At 36.1% G+C, this 17,049-nt stretch overlaps 1 pseudogene; it reads right to left on the reverse strand.

The window, feature by feature from the left end:
* The window catches only part of LOC114043834, a 143,466-nt pseudogene extending 132,301 nt beyond the window's left edge, over window positions 1-11,165 (reverse strand).
* Window positions 11,166-17,049: the final 5,884 nt, after the last annotated feature.

A 17,049-nucleotide genomic window follows, 5' to 3' on the forward strand; every position in this document is an offset into this window, starting at 1 on the left:
TGCTCTCTCTCTCTCTCTCTCTCTCTCTCTCTCTCTCTCTCTCTCTCTCCCCCATTTACACAGGGATTGTATTGATCTAGTTTTACATTCACTCTCAGCAACCCATGAACTCATCCTTGTTTCTGTCAAACCATCCTCAGTCTTTGTAATTGGTCCCTATGTGAATGGTGATGAGCCTACTCTCCTCTGAATTCTCCTTGTGACTTTCACCCAACTTCATGAATCTGCAATCATGTGAATCACCATAGAGTTTCATTGTTTGAATATTGCATGGAATCAGTAACATTTTTCAGATGAATCATATAGAGAAAGTTGTTTCACATTTGAAAAGGGAATGTTTGCAGAAGTTAGTTTTGCTTTCTTTTGTTTTTTTTTTTTTTTGGCAAGGGAAGAAAGGGAGGGAGGGAGGGAAGGAGGAAGTAAGGAAGGAAAGAAGGAAGGAAGAAAGAAGGAAGGGAATGACAAAGTAAAATAAACTACCATAACTTGGAATTTATAATGAAAATGAAAGCTCCAACACAGAAAATCCTGTTTTTTCAAAAGAGACAGTTCCAAATACATATGATCAATTCAGTTCAAAGAATTAAGTAATGATGCCTAAGAAACAAACTTTATGAATGGCAGACTAACCAGATAAGAGAGCTATTTTTTAAGAAAGCTTTACTAGTTCAAGTTAATATGAAATTTTTGCCTTCTTCCATTTGTTTCATTCCATCGAAAAACCACCTCACCATCTCTAATCCTATCCTCAATTTTTATGTCCTCCTAAAAAGTGAATTTCCTTAAAAATGGTGACTAGTTATAACTCCTAATTTTTTATGTTGTTAAAAGACAATGTACATCAACCAAGAGATAATTATTCCTTCATGCCATCTCATTTTTTATGATGATTTTCAGCCAATTTATATTTTTATTCTAATGAGACAGATCAGAATAACTGTTTTCCCCAAGTAGCATTTGACACAGCTTAGTTTAATGTGCTTGTATAACAGTTTTTCATTTCTTCTTATTAATTACACTGATCATGGTTTTAAAAACATCCTGTAGTCCATGAATTTTTCATGCATTTATTTAATATTAGTCTACTGGGAAAAATTTAGGAACTATTCACAGAATTTCTCCACCTATTGAAAGCAGGATGTTAAAATGTAGAAATAAAATCTCTCAGCTATGTAGGCTGGGTTATGATTGTTTTGTTTTCAATTTGGTAACCAAATTAGATCAAATTCCTTCATGAATTAATTGTTCAAATACTATGTAAAACTTGAGGGCCTTTTGCTACATTAGGTTACCTCAATTAGCATTTATATAGATTAAAACTCTTAAGTCATCTCACCCTCAACTTTGTATTTGTATAATATCTAATAAGTAAGTGAAGTTACTCCATTTAAAAAGAATTCTTAGAGGGAAGAATTTACATAAGTTGAGGAGCAGATAAATGTAATGAAAATTCCAGTGGACTAGGGTCAGAATGACTAGATTCCAGAGTCAGTTGGATCCAATTAATAATTTTATGATCTTGGATAATTCACTTAACTTTTCTGTTTCTTCTCTGTGAAATGGCCATAATAGTATCTACCTCTATGTACCTTATATCTAAAGTGTTATAATGAGGATTAAAAGACATAATTGTGTAACACAATTTGTGAATATAAATTATTTTAAAATATTAGGTATGACTTTTAAGTGGGTAACAATTTTAAAATAAATAAGAAAGTTATATTAATAATAACACTTTTTTAAATTAAAAAGAAAAAAATCTTTGGATGTTTAAAGGAGACAAATAATTTAAGAGCTGGAATAAACTATAGAAGTCAGCTAGTTCATCATATTTGTGACCAAAAATCTTTTCTATAATATCCTTCACATGCAGACTCTTCTTAAAGATGCCTGGTAATATGAAATTTACTACTACCAAGACTACATTTTCCATTTAGGGTTAGATCTAATTGTTAGAAATTAACTTTCCTTACATCAGTCCTGAATGCACCTTTCTAAAATTCTCACTTGCAACTCCTAGTCCTTTCCTTGGGGACTAATCAGGGCAAACATATTCACTCTTCCATGTGACAACCTTTCAAATAATTGAAGATTTATTACATATAACTTTCTTAACTTTTCCAGCATAAAAACTACTATCCTCCTTCTTCAAGAAATGTTTTCTTCTCTGATCTTTTCATCATCATGATCAACTTCTGCTGGATGATAACAAGAACAATAACAATAATAATGATAATAACAATTGCAGTAAAGAGGTTTAAGGTTTGTTAAGCAATTTACATGTTATCAAGTTTATCTTCTGGATATAGCTCAGCTTGTCTGCCTTTCTCAAAATCATTGAAAAAGTGATTTCAGATATGTTATGACAATAGCAAAATAGGGCAGAACTATTACCTTACTCATCCCTGTCTTAATGTAGCCCCAAATACAATCAATTTCTTTGACTACCATTTCACTTTGTTACCCTTTATTGAGATTGCAATCCACTGTAACACCAGATCTCTTTCACAAGAACTATCATTTAGTCATGATCCTTCTAAATAATGTCTTGGACTCCAACTCTAAAACCACCCTGGACTCTGATAGGTAAGATTTCATCTATTTTACCTGGCCCTTATCTATTTGCCTACCATCTCCAGACCATTTTAACACATGCACCCTTCAACACATACATTTAATTTCTATCATTCACTTATGTGTGTGTTTTTTTTAATAAAATGTAAGTTCTTCAAGGGCAGTGATGATCTTGTTTATTTATATTTGGTTTCCCACTGATTCTCTGTTTCTCTCTCTTTCTCTCTCTCTCTCTGTCTCTCTCTGTCTCTGTCTCTCTCTGTCCCTCTCTCTCTGTCTCTCTCTCATGGTCTGTCTTTCTGTCTGTCTCTCTCCATGTCTCTCCCATCCTGTATTTGTGAAGTTGATTTGTGATCCAAATGTACAATTTTATATTTATTCCATGTTATGATTTATGTTAAATTCATTGATTTGATTTTGTACATAATTCTAGCCTGCTAAGACCTTTTAGATCCACAATTTATCATCCAGTGTATTAGGAGTTCCTCCATACTTCACTCCATTTTCATATTTGATAAACCTGCCATCTACAGTTTCATTCGTATCACTGATAAAAATGTTGGTCAGCACAAGGCCAAGGACAGGGTCATCCCATACGTACTGTACTAAATAACTCCTTTAAGTTAGCCTTTAGACAGTAACTGCTATTCTTTGGGTCTAATCATTTAACCCATTCTGAATCTATCTAACTGTATTATCATCTATTCCACATCTCTACACAATGAGAGGATCAAAGGATTATAGAATTTAAGAGATGGATGGGAATTTAGTGGCCATTAAATCCAATCTATACCTTAAAAATGAATCAATTTCCCCACTGATAAATGGTCATCCAGCCTTTTCCTGCAGACCTCCAATGATGTGAAAATCATTCTTTCCCAAAAAAGCCCATTCTGCTTTTCATTAGTTCCACTTTTTACAAACTTTAGTTTTTGGACATCAAACATAGTTTAACCTCCTTGAAACATCTAAGTATTCCTCTTTGTTAATGTCTTCTAGGGCCAAACAGAAGAAATCTATTCTTTCTTCTACATGACAGCTTTTCAAATTCTTGGAGTCAGCTATCATTTCTCGACTGAGCTTCTTCTTTTCACTAAATAGTTTCAGTTCCTTCCATTCATCTTTATATAGCATTAGTTCAAATCTTTTCACCATTCTGTTTACCTCTTCTGAATCTTCTCTAGGTTTACAAACATCTTTCCTAAATATACTGCTTAGTACTGAAAGGAATACTTTAGTAGTGGTCTGAACAGGGCAGAATAAAGTGGTACATCAGGATTATCACATCTTTATTCCCAGAAGCTTTGCCTTTTGATGCATCACAAGAGCACATTAATATTTTTGACTAGCATTTTTTGATGAGCATTTATCACCCTTCTGACAAATATTAAGGTCATAGTCCACTAAAACTCAGTTATTTTCTTTTTTTTATTAATTTGGTTTTAGTTTTCAACAATCACTTCCATAAGCTTTTGATTTTTAAATTTTCTCTCCCTCCCTCTTTGCCTCCCTCCCAAAGATAGTGTGCAATCTGAACCAATAGAAGGAACCACAAGAAAGAAGAAAAATAAAACAGAAGAAAAAAAGAGCAAATAGTATACTTCAATCTGCATTCAAACTCCATAGTTCTTTCCCTGGATGTGGATAGCATTTTCCATCATGGGGTCTTTGGAGATGTCTTAGATCCTCACATTGCTGAGAAGAGCTAAGTCTATCAAAGTTAGTCATTGCACAACATGGCTGTTACAGTGTACATTCTCCTGGTTCTGCTCACTTCACTCAGCATCAGTCCATACAAGTCTTCCCAGGTTTTTCTGAAATCCACTTGCTCATCATTTCTTATAGCATAATAATATTCCATTACATTCATATACCACAAGTTGTTCAGCCATTCCCCAATTGTTGGTCATCCCCTCAAATTCTAATTCTTTGCCACCACAGAAAGAGCTGCTATAGATATTTTTATACATGTGGCTCCTTTTCCCATTTTTGTGATCTCTTTGGTATACAGCCCTAGAAGAGCTATTGCTGGTCCAAGGGTGTGCACATTTTTATAGCCTTTTGGGCATACTTCCAAATTGCTCTCCAAAATGGTTAGATCAGTTCACAACTCCACCAACAATGCATTAGTGCTCCAATTTTCCTGCATCTTCTCCAAAATTTATCATTTTCCTGTTTTGCCATGTTAGCCAATCTGATAGGTGTGTTGTGGTACCTCAGAATTGTTTTGATTGGCATTTCTATAATCAAAAGTGATTCAGAGCATTTTTTTTCATATGACTATAGATAGTTTTAATTTCTTCATCTGAAAACTGCCTGTTCATATGCTTTGACCATTTATCAATTGGAGAATGACTAGTATTCTTATAAATTTGACTTATTCTCTATATATTTTAGATGAGGCTCTCATTAGAGACACTAGTTGTAAAAATTCTTTCTCAGTTTTCTGCTTCCCTTCTAATCTTGGTGTATTGGCTTTGTTTGTGCAAAATCTTTTCAATTTAATGTAATAAAAATAATCCATATTCCATTTCATAATGTTCTCTGTCTCTTCTTTAGTCATAAATTCTTCTGTTCTCCATAATTCTGACAGGTGAACTATTTCTTGCCCTCCCAGTTTGCTTATAGTATCAACCTTTATATCTAAATCACATACCTATTTTAACTTTATGGTATTTAGTGTCAGATTTTGGTCTATACCTTGTTTCTGCCATACTCTTTTCCAGTTTTCCCAGTAGTTTTTGTCAAATATTGAGTCCTTATCCCAGAAGCTGGGATTTTGGGTTTATAAAATAGTAATTACTATAGTCGTTGACTATTGTATTTTGCATACCTAACCCATTCCACTGATCCATCACTCTATTCCTCAGCCACTACTAAATAGTTTTGATGATTGCTGCTTTATAATACATTAAGATCTGAAATGGCTAGGCCACCTTCCCCTGCATTTCTTTTCATTAGTTCCCTTGATATTCTGGACCTTTTGTTCTTCCAAATGAATCCTGTTATTATTTTTACTAGCTCTATAAAATAATTTTTGGTAGTTTGATTGGCATGGGATTGAATAAATAAATTAAATTAGGTAGAATTGTCATTTTTATTATATTAGCTTGACCTACCCATGAGCAACTGATGTTTTTCCAGTTATTTAGATTGGAATTTATTTGTGTGAAAAGTGTTTTGTAATTGTGTTCATATAGTTCTTGGGTTTGTTTCAGTAGGTAGACTTCTAAATATTTTATAATGTCTACAGTAACTTTAAATGGGATTCTTCTTTCTATCTCTTGCTGTTGGGCTTTGTTGGTAATATAGAGAAATGTCAGTTATTTATGTGGGTTTATTTGATAACCTGTAATTTTACTAAAGTTGTTTATTATTTCCAGTAGTTTTTTACTTGATTCTCTAGGATACTCTAAGTACATCATCAAATCATCTGCAAAGAGTGATAGCTTTGTTTCTTCTTTGCCTATTCTAATACCTACAATTTCTTTTTCTTCTCTTATTGCTAAAGCTAATGTCTCTAGTACCATATTATAATGGACATCCTTGTTTCACCTCCAATCTTATTGGAAATGCTTCTAGCTTATCCTCATTACATGCAATGCTCACTGAAGGTTTTAGGTAGATGCTACTTATCATTTTAAGGAAGACTCCATTTATTCTTATGCTCTCTACTGTTAATAGGAATGGGTATTGTATTTTGTCAAAAGCTTTTTTCTGCATATATTGAGATGATCATGTGGTTTCTGTTAGTTTTGTTGTTAATATGATCAATTATGCTGATAGTTTTCCTAATATTGAACCAGCCCTGCATTCCTGGTAGAAATTCTACCTGGTCATAGTATATTATTCTCATGTTAAATTGCTGTAATCTATTTGCTAATATTTTATTTAAAATGTTTGCATCTATATTCATTAGGGAAATTGGTCTATAATTTTCTTTCTCTGTTTTGACTCTTCCCAGTTAAGGTATCAGCACCATATTTGTATCATAAAAAGAATTTGGTAAGACACCTTCTATACCTATTTTCCCAAATAGTCTATGTATTTTTGGAATTAATTGTTTTTTAAATGTTTCTCTCTCTCTGACTCTCTCTCTCTGTCTCTCTCTCTCTCTCTCTCTCTGTCTCTCTCTGACTCTCTATGTCTCTATCTCTCTGTCTCTCTAGCTCCCTCTCTCTCTCCTATTCTGGTACTCTTTTCTCTTTGTGAAGCTAAAAATACAAAGTGTATAATTAAAATTTAAATGAAAAATTATAATGCTTATTGAGGATAATTCCCTGTAAGAAAATATTAACGAGGCTACTGATTTTTAATCACATTGAGAAGCATCTTGATTTTGTTGTTGTTTTTAAATCATGTCTATAGACAATTTCTGCTTCTGTCTTATTTACCTTGATTTGAAAATATATCTTAAAAAATCTTGCCTCTTGTCTTCCACATTCATATTCCTAAAATGTGCACATGCTGTCAGTCCAGAAAGATATGAACCAGATACTTTAACAAGGTAATTTTTTTCACTGAAGTCAGCCTGATCTGAGAGTGTACTTTTCCCTTTTGGGGGAAACACACACACACACACACACACACACACACACACACACACATCAAATAACAGAATTTGACTGAACTTTACTTCAAAGATTTATACAATTTAAGTGAAGCCAGATGTGAGGTTTTGTTCTTATTAAGATACAAGAAAAGCTTAGACCAAAGAGAAAAAAAAATGAGTCTCCCACTCCCCTATTCCCATTTAATTTACCAATGTCCTTTCAGTACACTTGTCAAACTTAATACAAACTGCCAACTATGATTTGATTTGATGTATCAGATTTCTTACATATCAACCTAAGGGAAATACTGTAATAAATGACAATAGTTTAATCACTGGTAAAGCATGAGAGCCATTGCCTATAATTAGAGGAGCATATCAAATCTGGATGAGAGTTGAATATTAAAAACTGCCAGTGTTTTCTGCTCTTAATTTAAGTACTTTAAAGTTTTTTGCAGATTTGCATCCTGATTCTTGTTTTGTTTTGTTTCATTTTTTTCTATTAGTAGGACCTCTTATATTTGTAGGTGAATGGAACCAACTAATCATGAAATTTAATAGAGACAAAATATATAGTCTTGCACTTGCTTTTAGAATATCATTATAAGTACTACATTGGAAAGGCATAGTTAGACAGTAGTTCATCTAAGAAAATAACTGGGGTTCCACTTCTAAGAGCCAAGATGGCAAAGTAAGAAGTAAGTCGCTCCCACTCTCCCTTATTAACCTCTGAAAGCCCAGAAAATTTCACCCCAGGAAAAATCCTGGAATACTTGAACCACCAGAAAGACAGGGTAACATGAAAAGGCACAAAAACCTATTACAGTAGAGGGAAAGGAGGGAGATGAGTATTATTTGAACCTTACTCTTATCAGATATGGTTCAAAGAGAGAATAACATAATCAGTTAGGTATAGAAATTTAACTTACCCTACAGGAAGTAGGATGGGAAAGGGAAAAGAAAAGGGAGGGGGTAAATAGAAGGGGAGGAAAAAGTAGTACTGAAGGAGGCAATGGTCAGAAGCAAAACACTAGTGAGAAGGGAAAGGGAGAAAGGAGAAAGAAAAGCATAAGTGGAGGGTGATAGGATGGAGTGAAAGACACAGATATCATAACTGTGAATGTGAATGGGATGAACTCTCCCATAAAATGGAAACAGATAGCAAATTAAATTAAATTAAAAACTATAATCCTCCAGTATGTTGTTTACAAGAAACACATTTGAAATAAAGGGATACACACAAGGTAAAGGTAAAAGGCTGGAGTAGTATATATTATAATTCAGCTGAAGTAAAAAAAAAGGCAGGAGTAGCCATCCTGAAGTCAGAGAAAGCAAAAGCAAAAATAGATCTTATTAACAGAGATAAGGAAGGAAATTACATCCTGCTAAAAGGTACCATAGACAATGAATATCATTACTAAATATATATGCACCAAGTGGTATAGCATCCAAATTCTTAGGGGAGAAGTTTAGAGAGTTACAGGAAGAAATAGACATCAAAACTATACCAGTGGGAGACCTCAACCATCGCATCTTTCAACTGGATAAATCTAACCACAAAATTAACGAGAAAGAAGTTAAGGAGGTGAATAGAACTTTAGAAAAGTTAGATCTTTGGAGAAAATTAAATGGGGATAGAAAGGAATATACTATTGTCTCAGTGGTCCATGGTGCTTACACAAAAATTGACCAATTACTAAGGCATAAAAACCTCACAGTCCAATGCAGGGGGGCGGGAAGAAAAAGAGAGAGAAGGAGAAAGAGATTAGAAAGATTTGTGTTGTTAATCCAGAGATTAATATGAAATAATCATATTTTTCCATATGTGACAACATCCTCTAAATCTTTTTATATATCAAATATAAAATACTTTACACCTCTTTGATGTAGATATTTTATCTAATGATGTAAATTACAACCAATTAATGATTGCCTACCCTATAAGGCTTTTGTCCATGCTTTCTTACAAGTTCATTATAGAAGGTTCACTCAGCATGTTTGATGCCTATGGGTTTTTCATGTATTCCTTCATTCACAAGTCAGGATTCCCTCCCACCCCAACAAATAGGAATGTTTTCCAAGAGTTTCCTCTTCTTCACTCCTCATCTCATACCACTCAGATTCTATCTGCCTTTCTCACTGCCTCCACCCCTGTCTCACATGAAGAAGTGGCCATTCTCCTTGTAAGGTCAAACTACATTATATGGACAAGTAATCCCATGCCATTTTGTCTTCTCTAGCAGATTGCTCCTTTCATCATCCCCAATTTCTCACTTATCTTCAATCTCTCCCTGTCTTCTGACTGCTTTCCAACTGTCTATAAACATGTCCATGGCTACCTCATTCTAAAAATAACTACAACAACAACAACAACAAACAAACAAAACAAACAAACAAACAAACAAAAACAACCTTCACATGATCCAAACTTCTTTTGCTAGCTACTGTCCCAAATTTCTCTTCCCTTTTATACATAAACTCTTCGAGAAGGCTTTCTACAATCTGTGTATCTACTTCCTTTCCTTTCTCCTTAATTCTCTACAGTTTGGCACTTGACCTCATCATTTAACTGAAATGTCTCTCTTCAAAATTACCACTAACCTCTTAAACATTATATTTCCCCCAAACCCTATTTATTAACTTTCTTATGTCTGTAGTGAAAATCTCCATTCTCCCACTCACTCAGGTTTGCAAAATAGATGTTACCCTTAACTTCTTACTACCTCTCAAGTCCATATCCAATCTGCTGTCAAGTCCTGCTGATTTTTCCTACATGACAACTCTTTTATATATCTTCTTCTCTCCTCTGATATTAACACAACCCTGATACCAGTCCTCATTACCTCTTGCCTGGACTATGGCTATATGCTGCTGATTGATCTCCCTGTCTCAAGTTTCTCACAATCACATTCTATCTTCTGCTAAGTTGTCAACATGATTTTTTTCTAAAGAACAGCTCTGACCCTGTCATGCTCTCTAATCAATAAACTCCAGTGGCTCTCCTTCAATTTCTAAATCAAAATTAAAATCTTCTGTTTGGCTATGGAAGCCCCCCATAACCTTACCTTCCTACTTTTTCTGTCTTGTTATGCCTTACTCAACCCTCCATACTTTATAATCCAGTGACACTGGCTTCCATGTTTTCCTTTGCATAAGACACTCCATCTTCCAGCTGAAGTGATTGATCTGGCTATCCCCATATCTGGAATCTCTTCCTCTCATCTTCTACTGGCTTTCCTTGGCTTTCTTCATCACCAGGCTAGAATGTTACCTTCTACCACAAACTTTTCCTAATCTCCACTAATGCTAATGCTTTCATATACTTGATTATTCCAATTATCTCTAGATATCTTTATACATAGCTGTTCGCATGTTGCATTTTTACTGAGCTTTTTCTCCCTTAGGCAATGGGGTTAAGTGACTTGCCCAGGGTCACATAGCTAGTGTTATGTGTCTGAAGCTGTATTTGAACTCAGGTCCTCATGACTCCAGGGCTGGTGCTCTGTCCACCATGCCATCTACCTGCCCCTTATATTGAGTTTTTTTTAGGGAAGGGACTATATTTGCTTTTTTTTTTGTGAGGCAATAGGGGTTAAGTGACTTGCCCAGATTCACACAGCTATTCTTTTTTTTTTAAATTTCCTAGTGTTGAGCACAGTGCCTAGCACATAGTAGGTGCTTAAGAAATGCTTATTAGAAGTATGGAACCAAGATGGCAGAGTAACAGTAACTCAGTTGCAGTCTCCAAATTTCTCCTCCAAACAATTTTAAAATAATGTCTTAATTTGAAATCAAAGTGGCAGGGCCAACAAAAGGTTAGGGTGAAAAATTTTCTAGTACAAGACAACTTAGAAGTTCAGCAGGTGGTGACTGACCTAGGAACACAGTCCAGCCAGATCAGGCCAAGCCTTTGGAGCAGCTGCATCAGCAGGATAGCAGCTTTAGGAGCTTTCAGCACAGAAATGGTAGAGGGGTCTGACAAGTGGTCAGAAGGATAAAGTGACTTTCTGCAGGCACTGGGTGCAGGAAAGCCTTGCATTGCCCATACACAGTCTTGGGTCACAGTTCCAGGATGAAAAGGAACAGTAGCCCACTGGTACTTGCTGCCCTGGGGGAGTAGGAGACTTGTTTACATTTCCATGGTATAGAGGAGGGTTTGTGGTCATTCATGGGAGAAGAGAGTCCACTGCTCAGGTCAGTGGCAGAGATAAGCACTATCACTAACCAGACTTTCATTTAGAGGGCCAGAAGAAACAAGAGTGTACATTGCCACAGAAGAGTAGGAGCCCTGGTTGTAGTCCTGAGGTGTAGAAGAGTGCTTGTAGAGGTTCAGGGGCCAGAGTACAGGCCAGGAGAGCAGTGAGGAAACTTCTTATATCATAACACCTTGGAAGAATTGAAAACTTTCAGACCTCCTTATCTAGCTATGACAACAGTAAAGTGCACACACACACACACACACACACACATACACACGCACACACACAAAACACACACCACTGAAGTTTAGGACAGTGCCCCCTCCACTGCAGGAGCAGAGCCAGACTTAACATAAATTTTAAAGTGAAGAAATAAACTGAAAAAATGAGTAAACAACAAAAAAGAATCTGAAAATAGAAAGTTACTTGTGGTTGTGGTTTGTCCTTTGTTCATGAAGATGACAATGACATAAGGGAGGTGATATGACTTGCAATTGACTTTGATTTGAAAGAGGGAGAGCTGTGCAAAGTCACCAGCCTCACTTTCTCCTCCAGAGCCATCTGGGTCCAGTGACCAGATATTCATCAGGATGACTGGAGATGGCCCAGGATGCAGTGGGAGACCTTGACCCTTTTAAACTAAGGTTTTTTCCAATTCTCCCTTTGAGTGAGGCAACACCAATTCATTAAATAGGCCTTTGTAAGGAATGAATCAAGGCATGATTCTTTTAATAAAAAAAAAATCAAACTGGGAGGGCAAGACCCTCAGGGTTGCTGGCCAAAAGAGAAACAACTAATATTTATATTCACTTTGAGGCTGGTGGGCCCAAAACATAACCATTAAGTGGTACTTGAGCAGGGACCTATTGTTGTCTAATCCATGAGATCCAGGCTTGGTCTTTGAAATCTAGCCAGTAAACACCAAGGTAACTAGGTGGCTTTTGGCCATCAAAATTTGCCTTCCTTTAGGCAGCACACCCTCAAGTAAGAGGAGAGGATAGGAGGGAACAGGAGAGGAGAAGAGAAGAGAGGAGAGGAGAGGAGAAGAGAGAAGAAGAGAGGAGGGGAAAGGAGAGGAGGAGCTGAAATGTCTAACTGGATCTGGCCAGCTAGGTCCCCATTCAGGCAGCTCAGACTACTCACAGGTTATAGTTGTCCTTCATTCTCTAAGAGTACCATGACATCAGGGAAATGATGACATGACTTGCAATGACTTTGATTTTAGTGAGGGAGGACTATGCAAAGTCAGAGAAGACTAAGATACTAACCAAGCAGAAGACAATGAAATCAAAGCAAATCAAAGCAGCTACATTAAAAGCCTCAAAAAAAAAAGATGATTTGTACAGAAGCCCTAAAAGAATTTCTTGAAGACCTAAAAAATTTTTTAAAAGTATGTTAAAAATCAAATAAGAGAAGCAGAGGGAAAAAATGGGAAAAGAAATGGGTATGATGCAAGAAAATTGTGTAAAAAGTCAACAGCTTGGTAAAAGAGGCACAAAAATAATGAAATAATACCTTTAAAACAGAATTGACCAAATGATGAAAGAGTCACAAAAACTCATGAAAGAAAACTTGTTAAAAAGCAGAATTGGCCGAATGGGAAAACATATAAAAAAATTCATTGAAGAAAATAATTCCTTGTCAAGTAGAATTGGTCAAATGGAAAAAGTCATACAAAGGCTCACTGGAGAAAATAATTCCTTAAAATTAGAAGTGGACAAGTGGAAGCTAATGACTCCACAAGTCATCAAGGAATATTTAAAAAAATATAAAAAAAAAAACAAAAAACTGAGGTCAGAGCCAAGATGGAAGAGTAAAAACAGTGATTTATTTGAGCTTTCCCCCAAACCTCTCCAAATACCTGTAAAATGGCTCTAAACAAATTCTAGAGCAGCAGAACCCACAAAAAGGCAAAATAAAACAAATTTCCAGTGCAAGACAACCTGGATGGGTGATGGGAAAGGTCTGTTGCCCTAGGCTGGGAGAAGAACACAGTTCAATGTGGGCTGCACAGGCAAATACTGGGCCTCAGTGAACCTGGAGAAGGCCTCAGATGACTAAATCACTAGTAGCTGTAGGGGTTTCCAGACTACTCAACCCACAAATGCCAAACAGAACTTAGAAGGTCAGTAGGAAAGGTCTGTCGGACCTGGGTGAGAGAGGAGTGTGGTCCAGGCCTAGTCCTAGCACAGCCCTGGGATGGTGGCTGCTTCTGGAGCTCTTGACTTACAGATGGTGGGGGGATCAAGCAGCTCATCAGAAAGAGATTAGAGGGATCTCTTTGCTAGTGCTGAGGCAGGATTTGCTTGCTTTATTCGTCCTTGGATCTGGGTCACAGTCCTGGATCGTCGTCCTAGGGTGAGGATGAGCATTGGCATGGTAGAGTTTGTGGTGGTGGTGATGAAGAGGGAATCTTCCTCACACTTCCAAGGTGGAAAAGAGTGCTTGTGGTCACTCATAGAAAAGAGCACAGGCCAAAAGAAAAGTAAACACCTTGCCTTTGATCATACCACCTTAAAAGAACTGAAAATTTACAGGTCCCTAGAAGTATCTCTGAAAACAGCTGCACAAAACCCTTGAAGCTTAGGACAGTACATCCTCCACACTGGAAGCAGACCCCTACCTTAACAAAGAGTTTAAAAATCAAATAATTGCCTGGGAACATGAGCAAACAGTGCAAAAAAAACAAACAAACAAAAAAACTCAGACCATAGAATCTTTCTTTGGTGAGAAAGAAGATCAAAACATACAACCAGAAGAAGGCAACAAAGTCAAAGCTCCCACATACAAAATCTCCAAGAAAAATATGAATCAGTCCCAGGCCATGGAAGAGCTCAAAAAGGATTTTGAGAAAGAAGTAAGAGAAGTAGAGGAAAAACTGGGAAGAGAAATGAGAGTGATGCAAGAAAATCATAAAAAAAACAAGTCAACAGCTTGCTAAAGGAGAAAAAATTACATGTATATATACATATATAGATGGATAGATAGATAGATAGATAGATAGATAGATAGATAGATAGATAGATAGAGGGCACAGGGTACATTGAAGATGAAGAGGTGATAACGAGAATAAAATTAAGGGGTAAGAGAGGATTATACTGGGAGAAAGAGAAAGGGAGAGGTAGAGTGGGGTAAATTATCTCACATAAAACAGACAAGTAAAAGCTTTTACAGTGGAGGGGAAGGGGGAAGGTGAGAGGGAATGAATGAATTTTACTCTCATTGGATTTGGCTTGAGGAAGGAATAATATACACACTCAACTGGGTGTGGAAGAGGGAGAGAAGATAAAAGGGAAGGCAGATTGGCAGAGGGGGTAATCGGAAGCAAACACTTTTGAGGGGGGCAGGGTCAAAGAAGAGAAGAGAATAAATGGGGGGGAGGTGGGATAGGATGAAGGGAAATATAGTTAGTTTTTCACATCATGACTACACATGTATGACTTGTATCAAGTTGCTTGCCTTCTCAATGAGGGTGGATGGGGAGGGAGGGAGAGAATTTAGAACTCAGTTTTAAAAACAAATGATAAAAATTCTTTTTACATGCAACTGGGAAGTGATATATACAGGCAATGGGGTATAGAAATCAATCCCACCCCAAAGGAAAATAGAAGGGGATAAGAAAAGGGGGGGGGTGATAGAAGCAAGGGCATATTGGTGGAAGAGGTATTCAGAGCCATGCCATCTTAGGGTGGAGGGAGGAGAGAGATTGAGAGAAAACTTGGAACTCAAAAGCCTGTGGAAATGAATGTTGAAAACTAAAAAGAAATGAAAAAAAAAAGAAAAAAGAAACAACTTTGAAAGACTTTAGACCTCCAATAAATACATAATAACAAACCAAAATTCAAGAATTAATCTCACAAGTCCAGAAGAATAAAGATGAAACATGCTTTCTTGCCTTCTTGCTAGAGAGGTAATGAACTTAAATGGAGAAAGAAACATACTTTTTCAAACATGGCTAATGTGAGAATTTATTTTGCCAGACTGTGTAGATATTTATTGAGGGATTTGGTTTTTGGGTTCTTTTAAAAAAAATGTTCAACTAGATGGGAGGGGAAGGAGTCTGGTGTGGAGAGAAAGATCAATAAAAATACTTATTATTTGAAATATTTAAAAAAATTAAAATAAAAAAATTAAAAAATCAAAAGACTGAAAAAAATAAAGTGTGAAATATCTCATTGGAAAAATAATGGACTTAGAAAATAGATTGAGGATAGATTTTCTTTTTTTTTTTTAACGATTATTGGATTACCTGAACACAGTGATCAAAAAGAAAAAGAAAACCTAGAGATCATATTTCAAAAAAAAAGAAAAGAAAAGAAAAGAAAAGAAAACTCATATACTAGAACCAGTGGGTAAAATAAAAATTGAAAGAATCCACAGATCACCTTTTAATAGAGACCCCAAAACAAAAACTTCCAGGAATATAATAGCCAAATTCCAGAGCTCCCAAATCAAGGAGAACATTATGTAAGCAGCAAGAAACAAACAATTCAAATATCATGAATTCACAGTCAGGATAACAAATGCTCTATCTAGCAGCTTCTACATTAAAGGATTAAAAGGTTTTGAATATGATATTTCAGAAGCTAAAGAAACTAGAATAACAACCAAGAATCACCTACTCAACAAAACTGAATATAATCTTTCAGGGAAAAATAGACATTTAGAAATAGAGGACTTCCAAGTATTCTTTTTTTTTAATTTTAGAAATAGTTACTTTAATTGGTCTGTTATATAAAGACTTCTCATACTGCTTATAACTTACAAACCAACAAACTTTAATAACTTTGTACAAATTATGAATGACTCAAAAATACTTACAAAAACCCAAACTTTTAAGGGCACAAAATAGTAATAAAATAGAGAACATTCCCAATTGCAAAGCAGCCATTTTGAAGTAGCCAGTTTAAAAGTTGGCCTTGCAGAAAATTCAATATTAACAGAAAGGTAGAGAGATAAGGAAGAAGAAGTACATCACCAATCTGAGGAAGCACCAATTCCTACTTTGATGTTCTGTTCCCTTGGTGCTCCCGGTCACAAGTACTAACTTTAAATTACATTACTTTTGTCAGGTCATAAGGCGGTGGTGCGAGGGACTGGAGAGCAACTCTTCAGTTTCCCTTACATTTGGCCTCTAGATTTGATCCAAGGCTTTGTTAGAAACAACACATCATCCCCTCTTAAAAAGGGGAGATACATAACCCTTCAGTAGGCCTCTAGATCTTACCTATCTGTGGATAGGGAACATCATCTCCTATGGGGCATACTCAATCATCACCCATACAGAGAGACAGCAAAAAATACTTCATCTCTTATGAGGCATAATAACATCACCCATACAGAGAGAGAAAGAACAAACCAATACAAAGACTTCACTTGTAACAGAAAGATAGAGAGATAAAGAAGAAATACATCACCAATCCCAGGAAGCACCCACTCTTGAACATCTGGCTGGGAGAGTCCTGTATCACAGCCGTTAGGAAAGTCAACAGAGTGGGTATCCCCATCTCTGAAATGAAGACCTGCAAAAGTCCCCTTCCCAAATGGCCCTTTTTATATCTATGTAAACCGCAGGATAGCAACCTTAGAGCAAAGGTGGAGCTTGGCCAAAGCTCCAGATGCCTATTTTTTATGTAGGTGTCCAAGGAGAGGCCAGTTCCCTGGATACGTACATGCTTTCCTCAAGGAATCTAAGATATTCCTTGAGATAAGAGTTGTTTCACC

This window comes from Vombatus ursinus, unplaced genomic scaffold, assembly GCF_900497805.2.
Source record: "Vombatus ursinus unplaced genomic scaffold, bare-nosed wombat genome assembly UNPS02014770.1, whole genome shotgun sequence".
Taxonomy (NCBI): domain Eukaryota; kingdom Metazoa; phylum Chordata; class Mammalia; order Diprotodontia; family Vombatidae; genus Vombatus; species Vombatus ursinus.